Here is a 14836-nt window from a genome sequence, read left to right as displayed (position 1 = left end):
GTTGAAAAGGAAGACAGAGAAGCCCTGGGGCCTTGTCAATCAAATTCACTTTTCTTTTGGCAAATGCGGCATCAGTGACAAATTGCACAATTTGACATAAACAAAGTTGATAGATGTCAGCAAAGCTGTTTTAAAACAGCAGCAATGCAGAGACATGTAGGATGGTTTTTTTTTTTCACTCAACAGTCAGTATGTTTAATAACAAATAAAACAACCAGATGTTTAATAAATCCTACCACCTTCACGATGTCATCTGATAATTAGCTGCTGCTGGTTAATGAGAAATGTGGTATTTGTTTCAATCCCAATTCAGGAAGTCGGTAGTAAAGTCCATTTAAGGACTTCACTCGATAGCTCTTATTATTATGGTTTATGAGGGCTTCTTAGCTCACCTCTGAGGCTTTCCTGGACTAGGAAACACTGGCCTTGACATCTCCAGACTAGAGAGTATAGGCTCTGGTCTGACACTACTTCCCTATGTAAGCTTGGATAAGTCATTTAATCCTCCTGGAGTTTAGATTCCCCACAGAATACATGATGACAATCAGCCCTGCTCTGCTCAACACTGGGTTATTGCAAGGTTCAAGTGCAATACTAGATGTGAATCATTTTTTTCTTTAATTTGAAAAGCATATTGATCTTTTTATTGAGAAATAATTTCATCTAGTAAAGTGCACAAATCTTAAAAACTCATCTGAGGTGCATGGTAAGAAGCTTCCCTTTTAAGATTTTAATGACTTATAAAGAATATTGCTGATCACTCAGCCACAGTTCGAGAAGCTTTATGTAATTTGCTGCCCCCACCAAAACCCATCTCTGACAGCTCAGTTCAGGATAAGGGGTGATCATGATGCTGGATTTTTGTCTGTCATTTAAGAAATATTTCTTGCCTTCCTTCCTTCCCAGTACCACATGCTGGGGATTGTGGGGAAGACCAAAGAAATAAAACAAGGTTCCAGACTGCAAACAGTTGGGAGAGGGAAGTGCTATGAATTCTGGATAGCAAAACATTTAACATTCCACAGCACAGAGAATATTTCACTTTATTTTTTACTTTTTTATTGTAGTGTAATGAATAATATATGTGTGGCAAAGTGCACAAATCTTAAATGTGCAGCTCAATGAATTTTTAAAAAGTGAATACATCCATGCACTCAGCACCCAGATTAAGAAACAGAACATTAACAGACCTCAGAAGATTCTCTCATTTCCCTTCCCAGTCAACAGCCTTTCCGCCCTTCAAAATCACCACTATTCTGACATCTGTCACCATAAGTTAGTTTTGCCTGATTTGAACTTTATATAAATGGAGTCCTACTTTTGGATCTGGCTTCCTTTGCTTACCATTAAGTCTGTGAGATTCATTCATGTTGTTGTTTGTGGGTGTGGTTCATTCTCTTAGCTACTGTAGTATTTTGCTATATGCCCGTACCATCATTTATTTATCCATTCTTCCATTAATGGACATTTGGGTTGTTTCCACTTTTGGATTAGGGTGCTATGAATGTTGTTGTACTTGGCTTTTGGTGAAAAAAAATGTACACATTTATGCTGGGAATAGAGAGAGAGAGAGATCACACACACACACATATGCACACACATGTAGAATTGTTGGGTCATAGAGTATGTGTACATTTAGCTTTCATATATTTTGCCAGTTTTCCAAAAAGGTTGTCCCTTTTTCCAACCCTCTCAACAGTATACGATGGTCCAAGTTGCTCCACAATCTTTTGAAAAACTTTATTCTTTTTTTTTTTTAAGATTTATTTATTTATTTACGATAGACATAGAGAGAGAGAGAGGCAGAGACACAAGAGGAGGGAGAAGCAGGCTCCATGCAGGGAGCTTGACGTGGGACTCGATCCTGGGACTCCAGGACCGCGCCCTGAGCCAAAGGCAGGCGCTAAACCGCTGAGCCACCCAGGGATCCCAAAAAAACTTTACTCTTGTATTAAGATACACATAATATAAAATATACCGTCTTAACCATCTTCAAGTGTACAGCTCAGGGATATTAAATATTTTTATAATGTGCCACCTTACCACCATCCATCTCCATAACTCTTCATTTTATAAACTGCAACTGTAGTCATTAAGCAATAACCCATGATTCTCCTTCCCTCATCCCAGCCCCTGGGAACCACCAGACTTCTGTCCAGAATTTTGGCTCCTCTAAGTACTCTCTAAATAGAACCACAGTATTAATCTTTATGTGACAGGCTTATTGCACTTAGCATGTCCTCAAGTTTTATCCACATTGTAGAATATGTCCGAATTTCCTTTCTTTTAAAGGATGAATAACATTCCACTGTATAGGCCACATCTGATTATCCATTCACCTGTGGATGGACTCTTGGGTTGCTTCCACGTTTTGCCTGTTGTGAATCATGCGGCAATGACCATGGGTGTACACATACCTCTTTGTGAGACCCTCAATTCTTTTGGGCATATACCCAGGGGTGGACTTGCTGGATTGTATGGAAATTCTATTTTTAATCTTTTAGGAGCCTCCATGCTCTTTTCCAAAGAGGCTGTACCATTTTGCATTCCTACATTCCTATTCTCCACACCCCAAGCTTGTTTACCCACGGAGCCTTCACTCTTGTTCCTTTGCTTGGAAAGCTCTGCAGCCAAGGCTCTGCAAGACTGACCCTTTCTCATCATTGTTTCCGCTCGGACAGCCCCTCTTCAGAGGCCTTGGGACCACAAAGGCATTCTTTGTCCCATTATCCTGCTTTTTGTGCACCATAGCCCGCCTTACAAACTGGCAGTTATTTATCCTAGTCTGTTTCTCCCACCAGCTCGCGGGGATCTTGTCTGTCGCGGTGGCCACTGTGCCCCCAGCGCCTCGAAGAGTACCTGGCGCTAGGACGGCGCTCAGCACCGGGCAAGGGATGGGCCCGCCGGGCTGCGCGCTCGCTTCCTCGGGTCCGAGCTGCCTCCCGCCGCGAGGGACGGGTGAGGGCGGTGGCCGCCGGCGAGGGGGGCGTGGCAGCTCCGTCGGAGGCCCCGCCCCCCGCCCCGCCCGTGTCCTTGTTCTCCTCTGCGCGTCTCCATAAAGTTTTTTTGGCAGCGCGCCGCGCGAGGGCTTCTGGGAGGGCCGGCCTGGACCAATCAGGAAGTGCGGGCGAGCGGCGCGAGAAGCGGCGGCCGCGTTCTCCACCCGGGACCGGGGCGGCTGAGAAGGCTGCGGTGTCAGGTAAGGGCGTCTCTCTCCCTGTCCCTGTCCTTCCTACTTGGCGGCTTGTCCTTGAACCCGGGGCCCCGAGGCCGGCCGGAGCCGGGGCCGCACGCTCGGAGCCATGCTGCCCGCGCTTCCCGTTCGCCTCCTGGTAGCCCAGCACGCCTGGCACTGGCGACTCCGCGCCCGGTCCGACAGCCCCGCATCCTAGCGCCGGGCTGCGCCCTGGGCGTGCCTGCTGCCCTCTTTCCGAGCACGGGGCTTCGGCTTCCTGACTGGCCTCTTCCCCCCACTTGGGCGCTCTGCAGCGGCGCGCCACGCCCACGCCCCCGCCCACCCTGGGCTGGGTCGGCGCCGCTCCCCGCCGCAGCACCCCGCCTTCTCGCTGCTCTCCTGCGACACACCCTGCCTTCCGAGGGCGGAGGTCTTTGGGGTGACGGTGACGACCCCGTTAGCCTCGCTCAGTCCTTGGCCTGTTTCCTGTACCGCCATCAGGGGAATGCTACTCCCCATCTAGGGACATGCTGGAGATTAGAACCTGGAGGTGGCCTGCACCTTCTCGGGGCTCACAGCACCCCATCCTCTGCAGGGGCAATGCCTCCGCTTGCGGAGTCTCTTTAAAAAATTACGGGGCGGACCCCAAGGATCTTCGGCCAAAGTTTGACCACCCATTCGCTGCTATGGGTTTGCCCCTGTCGCTTGTGAGATTCTTGTTTTTGTTTTGGCCGAATTGCCTTTCAGCATGAGCAGGGGTCACCTTCTGTATTCTGTCCGGAACCTGAGAAGGTGCCCTTGGACGTAATAGCGTTTCTCTTTCCTCTGTTCTTTGTATTTTGGACATTTTGATTTTTCATTCATGGTGAATTGTTATTCAAGGCTCATAGTTTTAAATACGCATATATTAGGCTAACAGATCCTATATTTGTATCTCCAGAATGGGCCTCTCCCTCGACCTATACCCAGCTGCCTCTTCTTTCTCAACTGAGATGGTTGATAGGGAACTCAGACTGAACATGTCAAGATAGGCCTAGCAAGCTTTCCATCTATCTTCCCTCCCAAACTGCTCCTCTTGGTGTTTTTTCTGTCTGAGTAATATAAAAGGCTCTAGCCAATAACCTTGGAGTCACCCTTGTCTGCTCTCTTTTTTTCTCCATATCCAGTGCTTGCCACCCTGGGCCAATTCACAACCACCTCTCACCTGGATTATTGAAATAGTCTCCCAGTTGGTCTCCTTGCTTCTGCCCTTGCATTCATGCCCTATTTTCAGCAGCTAGAAGGATCCTTTTGAAACACAGGTCAGATCATATCACTCCTTTACGCAAAAACTCTACAATGGTTTTCATCTCATTTAAAGACAAATACCTTATAGTGAGCCTTAAGGCTTTACGTAATCTGACCTGCCATTACTTTCCCACTCTCATTTTCTGCTACACTCCCCTTCCATGGCCTCAGACATGCTTTGGCCTCAGGGCATTTGTGCTTGCAGTTCAATACTCATGTGGTTTGCTTCCTTCCTTTTTTTCAGGTTTTTATTTCTAGGGGTCACCTAGTGAGGCTTTCCTCAGTTCCTATTTTCCTTTACTGCCTTAGTTCTTCTTAGCTGTATTTTAGTTATTTGCCTCATGTATTTTTCCCTTCCAGAATATGAAGTGGGGGGAGGTTTTTATGTTTTGTTCCCTGATAGATCTTCAGCACCTAGACTTGGCACACAGTAGGTACTCAATAAATACAAAATAAAGGGATGTTCCTGGAACTGCTACAGGTTTGGGAATACAATGGTGAATGAAACAGGCCTGCCCCCATTGAAGTAATGTTCCTATGGAGGACACCACCAACAATGAACACACAAGTGTAGGATGTAGTGTCAGGGCTGTTTTTAAAGGAGGACAAGTATATCTAAATTGGGACCTGATTGAAATAAGAGAGCGAGTTATGGGAATAGCTGAGGTGAGAGCATTCATGGGAGGGGAATAGCAAGTGCAAAGACCCTAAGATGGGAACAGTTGGAGAAGTGGTGAATTTGAGTCTGAAGCTGAGCTCTGAATCTGCTTCTTGATGGACTGAAGTAGAAAATAAGGTAGAGGGAAATATGGATGTTCTAAGGCGGAGGAGAGGTCAGCAAAGACCCAGGGGTGAGGCCCAAGGTGTATTCAGGGAACGAGCCACTTTAATTCATTAAATATTTATTTGGTACCTATTTAATGCTAAACTTGGCTGCTGAGGATTTAGAGGTGAGCAGTGTGACTTACAGGAGTTTGCTGTGTAGAGAAGGAAGAAATAATTAAAACTATTCCACCAGAGAAAAACAGAAATAGAAGGTTCAGAATAGTACGGGAAGGGTTTGGGGTGAGGAGTACTGCCCTAGCTGACTTTGCAGGATATATGAGAGTTCCCCATGTGACAGTGTAGGTGTGGGATGCGTTATAGGAGAATGTGCAGCTACGTGTGCAGGAGTAGAAAGAGAAGAAACCGCGCAAAGCACCCCTAGCATTAGAGATTTACTAGGGTATCTTTAGGGGAGGATATTGAGAGATGTGAATGGTAAGAGTGACAGTGTCAAATCGCAGGCACTTCCTCCTGGAGGGGACCTGGAAGGTGTCCCTGGTAGGACTGAAGGAGTGGAGCATTTCAGAAAGACCTCTTGCCAAGGGGAGGGTGAGTTAGAGGAGCTCAAAGGCTTAGATTTTTGAGGTAGTTAGGAGAAAAGCATGAGGGTCAGAGTGAAAGCAAGAGAGATGGGGATTCCCTTTTGCAAAAGGTTTGAGAGGTAGACATGGAGCCGAGGAAGGGAACTCTGAAGTGACTCCTGGGTGGTTTCTGGCTGAGATGCTGGATGCTAGTAGTTTTACTAAGAGACGGGGCACCCAGGAGGAGGAAGTGGGGGTGTTGGCAGCTGAAAGGAGAGAGAAATGATGAGTTTGGTTTGGGACACAGGTAGTTTGATGTACCCATGGGTCATCCAATTGCAGTTGTCAGGGGGGCAGTTGGAGATACTAGCTCAGGTGAGAGAGCTGGCCTGAACATAGAATAGTTTCTACCAAATTTTTGTTTTAATAAATCAGCATTCTCACCTGGGCTCAGAAAGTCCTCAGAGGTCTTTGGGTAGCCTTTCTGGGGAGGGGTCCTATGAGCTTCCTGACAGTGCATCTTTAAGAATATGTGTGTAGTTCTTTTGTGTGCACGTATGTACATAAACATTAGATTCATAGAGGTCTGTGGCCATCCAAAAGATTGATAACCACTGGCAGGGATTCTAATTGAAGCCATGGCCAAAGGTGGATCTTATCTAGAGAAATATGCAGCGTGAGAAGAGGAGGTCCAAGGATAGAAGCTTGGCATTTAAAGGATGGGTAGATGTAGAAACCATAGCAGAGGAGGCTTGAGAGAGGGAAGAATTGGAAAAGCAGGAGGAGAACCAGGAAAAGGCGGTATCTTCAAGTTAGGGGAGAGTGCTTCAGGAATGGTTAGGGTATCAGAGGCTGTGAGAGAGGAAGGGTTGAAAGTCCATTGGACTTAGCATTTAGGTCATTGGTGGCTGCAGAGGAAATCAGTAATTGGGAGGGCAAGCAGAAATTACATTATAGTGGGTGATGAATGGATGAGGTGTGACAAAGGATGGCTGTCTCTTTGTAAATAGAGCAGGAGCTAAAGGAGCATTTGGGGTTGAAGATTTTTTAAATAAGCTTTTAATTTTAGAATAGTTTTAGGTTTACAGAAAATATGCCAGGTTAGTACAGAGTACCCTGTGCCCCTCACCCAGTTTCCCCTATTGATGAAGAATTTTAGGAAAGAAAAGACCTGAACTCTAGGAAAAGGAGCCAAAGACATTGGAAATAAGGACAGCCGTCATTTCCCAAGCTCTGGCTGTGTGTGAGTCCCTGCCATGGCCTCTACTTGTATAATCTTTTTTTTTTTTTTTAAGATTTTATTTATTTATTCATGAGAGACACAGAGAGAGGCAGAGGCACAGGCAGAGAGAGAAGCAGGCTCCATGCAGGGAGCCCAATGTGGGACTGGATCCCGGGACTTCAGGATCACGCCCTGGGCCGAAGGCAGGCACACTCAACTGCTGAGCCACCTGGGCATCCCTTTGCTTGTATAATCTAATGTCATCATCACAGCAGCCCTCTGGTGTCTAAATCTTCTCCCTTCCTGGTCTTCCTTGTTCCAGTAAGTGGCATCTCCATGCTCCCAAGGTATTCAGGCCTAAAACCTTGTCTTTGTCTTTGACTTCTTTTCTCTCACACTCTACATACAGGATTCATACCTACATGAAATTTGTGCTTAAAATGTATACATGAGTCATACCCACTTTTGTCTCTTCCACCAGTATTATTCTGGTCCACACCACTCTCATGTATCACATCTGGGTGATAGAGCAGCCTCTTGACTGCTCTCCTGGGTTTCACTTTGTGCCCTTCCTCTCCTCAGTCTCTTCTCCATGCAGAAGTGAAAAGCCTTAATCCTTCAGTAGTTCCCAATACACATAGACTAAAATCCAATGTTCTTATTACCTTGTGCTGTGAAGCCTGTACCATCCAGCCCCTGCCCTAACTCCTTCTCCCACCACTCTTCCCTGTGATTGTGTGCTTCAGCCATCAGGCCTCCTGCTCTTCTTCCCATATGCTAAATGTGTGTCTGCTTTGAAGCTTTTGCTTTCACTGTTTCCTTTGCAAGAACATTCTTCCCAGATACCAACATAGCTCACTCCCTTACTTCATTCAGGTCTTTTTTCAGGAATTTCCTTTTTATTTATTTTTTAAAAGATTTTATTTATTCATTCATGAGACAGAGAGAGAGAGAGAGAGAGAGAGAGAGAGAGAGAGAGAGACCCAGACAAAGGGAGAAGCAGGTTCCTCACAGGGAGCCCAATAGGGAACTCGATCCCAGGACCCTGGGATCATTCCCTGAACCGAAGGCAGACGCTCAACCACTGAGCCACCCAGGTGTTCCCACCAGTTTCTTTTTTAGAGAAGCTTCATAGAACACCCCTTCAAAAGCATTCCCACTATCCACTCTCCCACATCTCCCTGTTTCATCTTTTTGTAGCATTTATCAATACCTGGCGTCATGTGTCTATTTGTTTATATATATATATATATATTTTAAGATTTTATTTATTCATGAGAGACAGAGAGAGGGAGGCAGAGGCACAGACAGAGGGAGGAGCAGACTCCATGCAGGGAGCCCGGTGTGGGACTTGATCCGTGACTCCCGAGATCATGCCCTGAGCCGAAGATGCCCAACTGCTTAGCCACCCAGGCATTCCTGTTTATGTACTTTAATTGTCTTCTAACAGCTATGAGTTCTTTGAGTCTGGGAAATGTCTGGTTTTTTCACAGCTCCATCTCCAGTGTCTTGAACAGATAATACGTAGCATATGGGAGATGTTTAATAAATATTTGTTGAAGGAAAGAAGATGGGGCTCTAACTTTGGTGGCCCTCACAAGGTCAGCATAGGAATTTAAAAAATAAGGAGTCATTATGGTGCAGGCTAGCTTGGTTCGAGGACCCAGAGGAGGTCCTATAAGACCAGCCAAGAGGGTTCTCGTCTTTGTGTGAAATAGAAATCAAATGTGAGCCGAGAAGAAGTGAGAGCAGAGTTAATTGAAGACAGAGAGAAAGAGAGAGTGCCGTTACAGACAGAGCATCTGGGAGCCTGAGAAAAGAAGAGTGAATCTTGTCTTTGCTTGGGGGCTGGGGTTATTATTGAGGATTGAGATCTGTTTTAAGGTGCCTTTTTAGGTATCCAGGAACAGGTTAAAATGGATGAATGTTTAGGTGTCTTCCATAAGTCACTTATGCCCTGGAGCCAGGGGTCTTGGTGAAGCAGTGATCTGGAAAACATACGTGATGCCCCTGACCGGTCACTCCTTAGATGTGCTTTACTGTGCACATTGACTCCTTGACCTTCACGAGGGAGACATACATTATCTGTACTATAAGGCATGTATAAGGTGGTGGTGCAGGTCCTAGCAAGAATAAAGGCAGCAGAACAGTCTCTGATGGGGTCCCTTTGATTTCCCTATCTCAATTAGACATTCTTGGCAAAATTTGCAGAAGCTTATTCTGTCGGTGACTGTGTTGGGGATTAACTACTGTTTGAGGACATTGTTGGAGGTTTAAAAAAAAGAAGTAAAGCTACAAGAGGCTTTAAGTTTTAGGCTATTTGAGGGAGGTGGAGGTCTAGGTATTAACAGACGATAATGTGAAACAAATAAAGGAGGTCAGTGTCAGCAGGATGGTAAGCTAAGAGGTCCTGATGCTTGTCCCCACATAAAAATAGCACAACCACCAACAGACAACTACATATTGGTGGAAAAAGAGCTCCAAAGTGAAATAAGGAGGCTGCAGAAACCCTGTGGAGCACCACAACTGTGGATTAGCCACATGGAAAACTGGCAGATAATGGAGTAGAAAAGAATTTTGTTGAGGGGAGCTCTTGTGGGGTGGGTGATGAAGAAAACCATCTGGTAGGCAGGACTTGAACTGGTGGTAAAAATAATAGCCAGGGTTTCCTAAATGGTTGCTGTGGGGCCTGTGAAGGAGATGCAGCTCTTTTTTCATTTCACAGATGGGCCCAGCAAGTGTAATTTACTTGTCTACAGTCGCCCCACTGGAGTGGAGTTGCTGGCTGGAGCTCAGGGGTACAATGGAAGTGATTAGATATTCCTGGTTGGGAAAAATGGCACGAGCAAGGCCAAACAGCAGGGCATGAATAAGGATGGTTAGGGGCAGAGTAGATTGGGTAACTGGTACATAGGGTTTCATCAAAAGCAGGGCCTCATCTGGATCCTTTTAGTGGAAGGTTTGAGGACTTTTGAGAGCAACATAGGGAAAGTGCTGGAAAGATTGAGGTGACCACAGCAAGCAGAATGACATGGAGCAGGAGGAGCTCGAAGACATGTCCTGGGGTCTCTCAAGAACTTGGGTTTAAAGGGATGGAAGTCTGGCCTCCTGGTGAGGAAGATGGAAGCAACAGTTAGACTAACTTTATTGTAATCATTTTCTAACACATGCAGAAATATATATGTTATGCTGTATGTCTTAAGTTTACACCATGTTATGTATCAGTTATCTCTGAATAAAGCTGGAGGGAAAAGGCGATAATTAGAAGCTGCTGCAAAAATACAAATATCTCTAGCTGTTTAAATCTGTTAGGTAATGAGAGTTTGGGTAGCGAGTTTGGAGAGTGAAGGATGTCCTGTCAGCTGAATATAAAGTATTTGGTTTCCTGAATTTTTGTTAGGAGCAATAGTTTGGATAATGAGGAATACTTACCTGTTTTCTCTCAAAAAATGTATCTTCATCTCATTGGTTTTTAAGCCTGGAGAGTGGAGAATACCTGTAACTAAACAGTCTGAGGTCATGTCCAGATTTAAAGGAGAAGAATGAGTTAGAACCAGAGAGAGAGAGAGGGAGAAACCAGGGAACAGAGAGGCGGCGATTAGGGCAGGTGGTGGTGGGGAGTGGTAAATGCATTTTGAGACGTGCCAGGTGTGACAGTTATGTGCTTGAGTAGAAATGCGTAGGCAGTGCCTGGAAGCACTCTGGGTTGGAGTGTAAGTGCGGGGAGCAGAGTGGGAGTGTGGATTTGATAGTCATTGCCATCAAGGATTCAGGGCAGTGGTGAGACATACTGAAGCAGAGGGTTTAGAGCAATTTAAAAATTAACAAGTTGGGGTGCCTGGGTGGTTCAGTCAGTTAAGCATTTGCCTTTGGCTCAGGTCATGATCTCAGGGTCCTGGGATTGAGCCCCACGTGCTTCTCCCTCTGCCTCCTCTGTTCCCCCTGCTTGTGCTCTCTGGCTCTCATGTGCTCTGTCAAATAAATAAATAAAATCTTCTCTAAAAAAGAAAGTAACAAATGATTTAAAATCAGACAAGGTCACATATAGCCATGGAAAATAATTCATACTGATGGGGGTGGGGTATAAAATGAAAAGTCCCAATTCTTTCCTTAGCTTTCTGGAGGCAAGGCTAAGTTAAGTTTCTTGCCATGTTTCTTGCTTTTCTGTAAATTATCTGTGAACAGGCTTTAAGTGTATACAGTGAATTTTTATGTATTTATTCATTCATGTGTCTACCGGTCATGTTGAGATATGAAACATTTTCAATACCCTAGTGTCTTAGAGTGAGCTGCCATAGATTGGATGGCTCCGTTTATTTTGCCACAGTTCTGAAGGCTGGAAGTCAAGATCAGAGTACCAGCCAACATGGTTGGGTCCTGGTGAGGATCTGCTTCCTGGTTTTTAGATGGCTGCTGTCTCACTGTGTGCTCGCATGTTCTTTTCTGGGTGAATGTACTGGAGGGGGCTGGGTAGGAAGCAAGCCCTCTGGTCTCTCTTAGTGGGACACTAATCCCTTCATAAGGAACCCATCTTCACGAGCTCATCTAAACCTAGTTACCTTCCAAAGGCCCCCTTTTCCATACACCATCATATTGGGTCTTAGGGCTTTGACCTAGGAATTTTGGAGGGGCACATTACAGTCCATAGCACCCAGGAAGTTTTGTTGTGCTCCTTTCCAGTTGGTTGCCCCCACCCCAGAATAACTAAGGTTCTGATTTCTATCACCATAGACTTAGTGTTTCTGTTCTTAAAATCCGTTTAAGTGGGATCATGCAGTATGTTTGTTTGTTTGTTTTTAAAAATAAATCTGGCTGCTTTAGTTAACCACTATGTCTGCAAAATTTATCCATATTCCATGTAGCTGTAGTTCAGTCTCTTCTGTTGCTGTGTGGTATACCAGGGTATGAATATACCACCATAAAAATCCCAAATGAGATAATTCTGTATATATAGTGGTTTTAATATTGTTTGGTGGTGGCGGTGGTGGACTCAGACTTTTATTAGAATCTGATAAAATCTGGGATGCATGGGTGGTTTAGCAGTTGAGCGTCTGTCTGCCTTTGGCTCAGGGCGTGATCCCGGTCCAGGGATCCAGTCCCGTGTTGGGCTCCCTGTGAGGAGCCTGCTTCTCTCTCTGCCTCTCTGTCTGTGTCTCTCATGAATAAATAAAATCTTTAAAACAAAAAAGAATCTGGTAAAAGCTGTAGTGCTTTTCTTATATTAAGGAAAACAATATGCATATATTTGCAGAGGTTTCTAGTACCTTTGATATGATACCCTCAGGACAAGGACAAGAAGTGTTCTTTGGTTTATAGGAGTGCTTCTCAGCCTCTGCACTATTGATATTTTGCGCTAGGTAATTCTTTGTTGTGGGGGCTGTGCTGTGTATTGTAAGATGTTTAGGAGCACCCTTGGCCTCTACCCTCTAGATGTCAGTAGCCTGTGGCCCATCTCCCTGAATTAGGACAACCAAAAGTGTCTCTAGATTTTGCCAGTGACCCCTGGGGAGGCAAATTTGCCCCCATTTGAGAAACATTGGTTTAGAAAAGAGCCAGAGCCAGAGACCTTTTAGTGATCTTTCCCTGCTTATGCCAGTTGTAAGATGGAGCTAGTGTCATTCATAAGGTTCTATATACAGATAATTTCCATCACCACTGAAATGCTACTTTCTTTCTTTCTTTTTTTAGGTTTTATTATTTGACAGAGAGAGAAAGCACTAGCAGAGGGAGTGGCAGATGGAGAAGCAAGCTTCCCATTGAACAGGGAGCCCTTTGAGGGGCTGGATCCCAGGATGCTGGGATGATGACCTGACCTGAAGGCAGGTGCTTAACCAACTGAGCCATCTAGGTGCCCGAGGCTGCTCCTTTCAAGGACACAGGAAATGATTGTAAAGACTGACTTAAGGGGCACCTGGGTAGCTCAGTTGGTTAAGCCAGGGTCAGGGGAAGGGCCAGCCCCAGGGTCAGAAACTGCTATGGGGCAAAGCTAGGGTATGATGCACACTTCTTCCATTCCAGGCCCAACTTCAACTCTGCTATAGGACTGGTCAGCCCTCTGGAGAGTTGAGAGTTTATCAGAAAGGTCCCTATGTGTGTACTTTATATTTCTTTGTGATGCCAGATTGCTCCTCTTTGCTCGTTGGAGAGGAAATAATACAAGTGGCATTTTATGTATCAGGAAAGCTGATACTTTGCCTTCCTTACTGCAAACACTGAGTCACGCAGGCCAGTACTAGTACTGAATCATCCAGGTCTTTAATTCCTTTTCTGTCTAGGATAATTTATTTTAGTTCTTTGTTTTTTTTTTTTTTTTTCCAGAAGTCTACCTTCTGAATTATGATTAGATCCAAGTCTCTTTTACTTAGTCTCACAGAACTAGAAAGAATTATCCAAAAACAGATTTTTTTTCATCCTTTTTCCCCCTTATCCTAAAGGCACCTGAAACAGTATGTTAAGATGTCATTTTCTCTTTGGTTGTTGTTATAATTTTTTTTTTAAAGATTTTATTTATTTATTCATGAGACACACACACACACACACACACACACACACACACACACAGAGGCAGAGACACAGGCAGAGGGAGAAGCAGGCTCCATGCAGGGAGCCCGACGTGGGACTCGACCCCGGGTCTCCAGGATCACACCCTGGGCTGAAGGCGGCACTAAACCACTGAGCCACCTGGGCTGCCCGGCTGTTGTTATAATTGACAGCTGACAGATACAGGAGAAAGTGGAATGATCCAGTCATTGAAACATAGTTTACATTTTCAGACGTTTAGAGGAGAGCAGAATCAGTATTAAACTCTTGATACCTCAAGTGAGGCTTTACTCATTAATTTTTGGTGTTAAATATTGCACACTTTTCTTGTGTTTCAATCCCATTAAGTCCAATTAATAAGGTTTGAGGGCAAGATTTCTACTCCAAATTCAGTGCTAAATTTCCTTTGAATCACACTTTCATTGTGGAGATTTGGAGTTCTAATAACAGTATTTGAGGGGCACCTGGGTGGCTCAGTGGTTGAGCGTCTGCCTTCGGCTTAGGGCATGACCCTGGAGTCCTGGGATGGAGTCCCTCTGCCTATGTCTCTGCCTCTCTCTCTCTCTCTCTTTTTAAAAGATTTTATTTATTCATGAGAGACACAAGCAGGCCCCATATGGGGAGCCCGACGTGGGACTTGATCCTGGCACTCCAGGATCATGCCCTGAGCCGAAGGCAGGCGCCCAGCCACTGAGCCACCCAGGCGTCCCTCTCTGTCTCTCATGAATAAATAAATAAAATCTTAAAAACAACAACAAAAACCCCCACAACATTTAATAGTAGGTAAATACATTTAAGAATTGTAACTGTCTTCCAGAAGTTCTTACTGAATGATATGAATTTGTGCTTAAATGAGTTATAATTTAGTATCCAATATTTACTGGAAGATTTTTTAAAGCAGAGATGTTTATAATTGAATGACAAAATGTTGCCAAATTGGCAACTTTGGAATCAAAGCTTAAAGAACGTTTACAATGATATAAATTAGTAGAGTTTTTATAAAATCCTTTCTGTGTATCATCAACTCCTAGAAGTAGATAGGGATTATCATCTCCTTTTTATAGATGAGGAAATTAAGAGGAGAGATTTGGATTTTATCCCAGGGGTAAATTGACCCACTTTAGCTAGTAATTGAACATTGTAGATTCAAACCAGGAGATTCAAAGTCCAGTCTTCTCTTGTTTACCCATTCTGTGTAAAAATAAAAATAAAAAAATATATATGTAGATGTTACTTGTTTTACTGTCACATAACTTTCAAAAATAA

At 44.6% G+C, this 14836-nt stretch overlaps 1 protein-coding gene across 1 annotated transcript in view; it reads left to right on the top strand.

Moving 5' to 3' along the window:
- Positions 1-3059: 3059 nt before the first annotated feature.
- Positions 3060-14836, top strand: part of NUP93 (nucleoporin 93) — a 109679-nt gene continuing 97902 nt past the window's right edge. The window contains exon 1 of the mRNA XM_041767374.1: positions 3060-3199. The gene's annotated coding sequence lies outside the window, so the exon portion shown is untranslated. The remainder of the gene's footprint in view (positions 3200-14836) is intronic.

The sequence above is a fragment of the Vulpes lagopus genome, chromosome 8 (assembly GCF_018345385.1).
Source record: "Vulpes lagopus strain Blue_001 chromosome 8, ASM1834538v1, whole genome shotgun sequence".
Taxonomy (NCBI): Eukaryota; Metazoa; Chordata; class Mammalia; order Carnivora; family Canidae; genus Vulpes; species Vulpes lagopus.
Note: the sequence above shows the minus strand (reverse complement) of the source record. Positions and strands in the feature narration are given on the sequence as shown.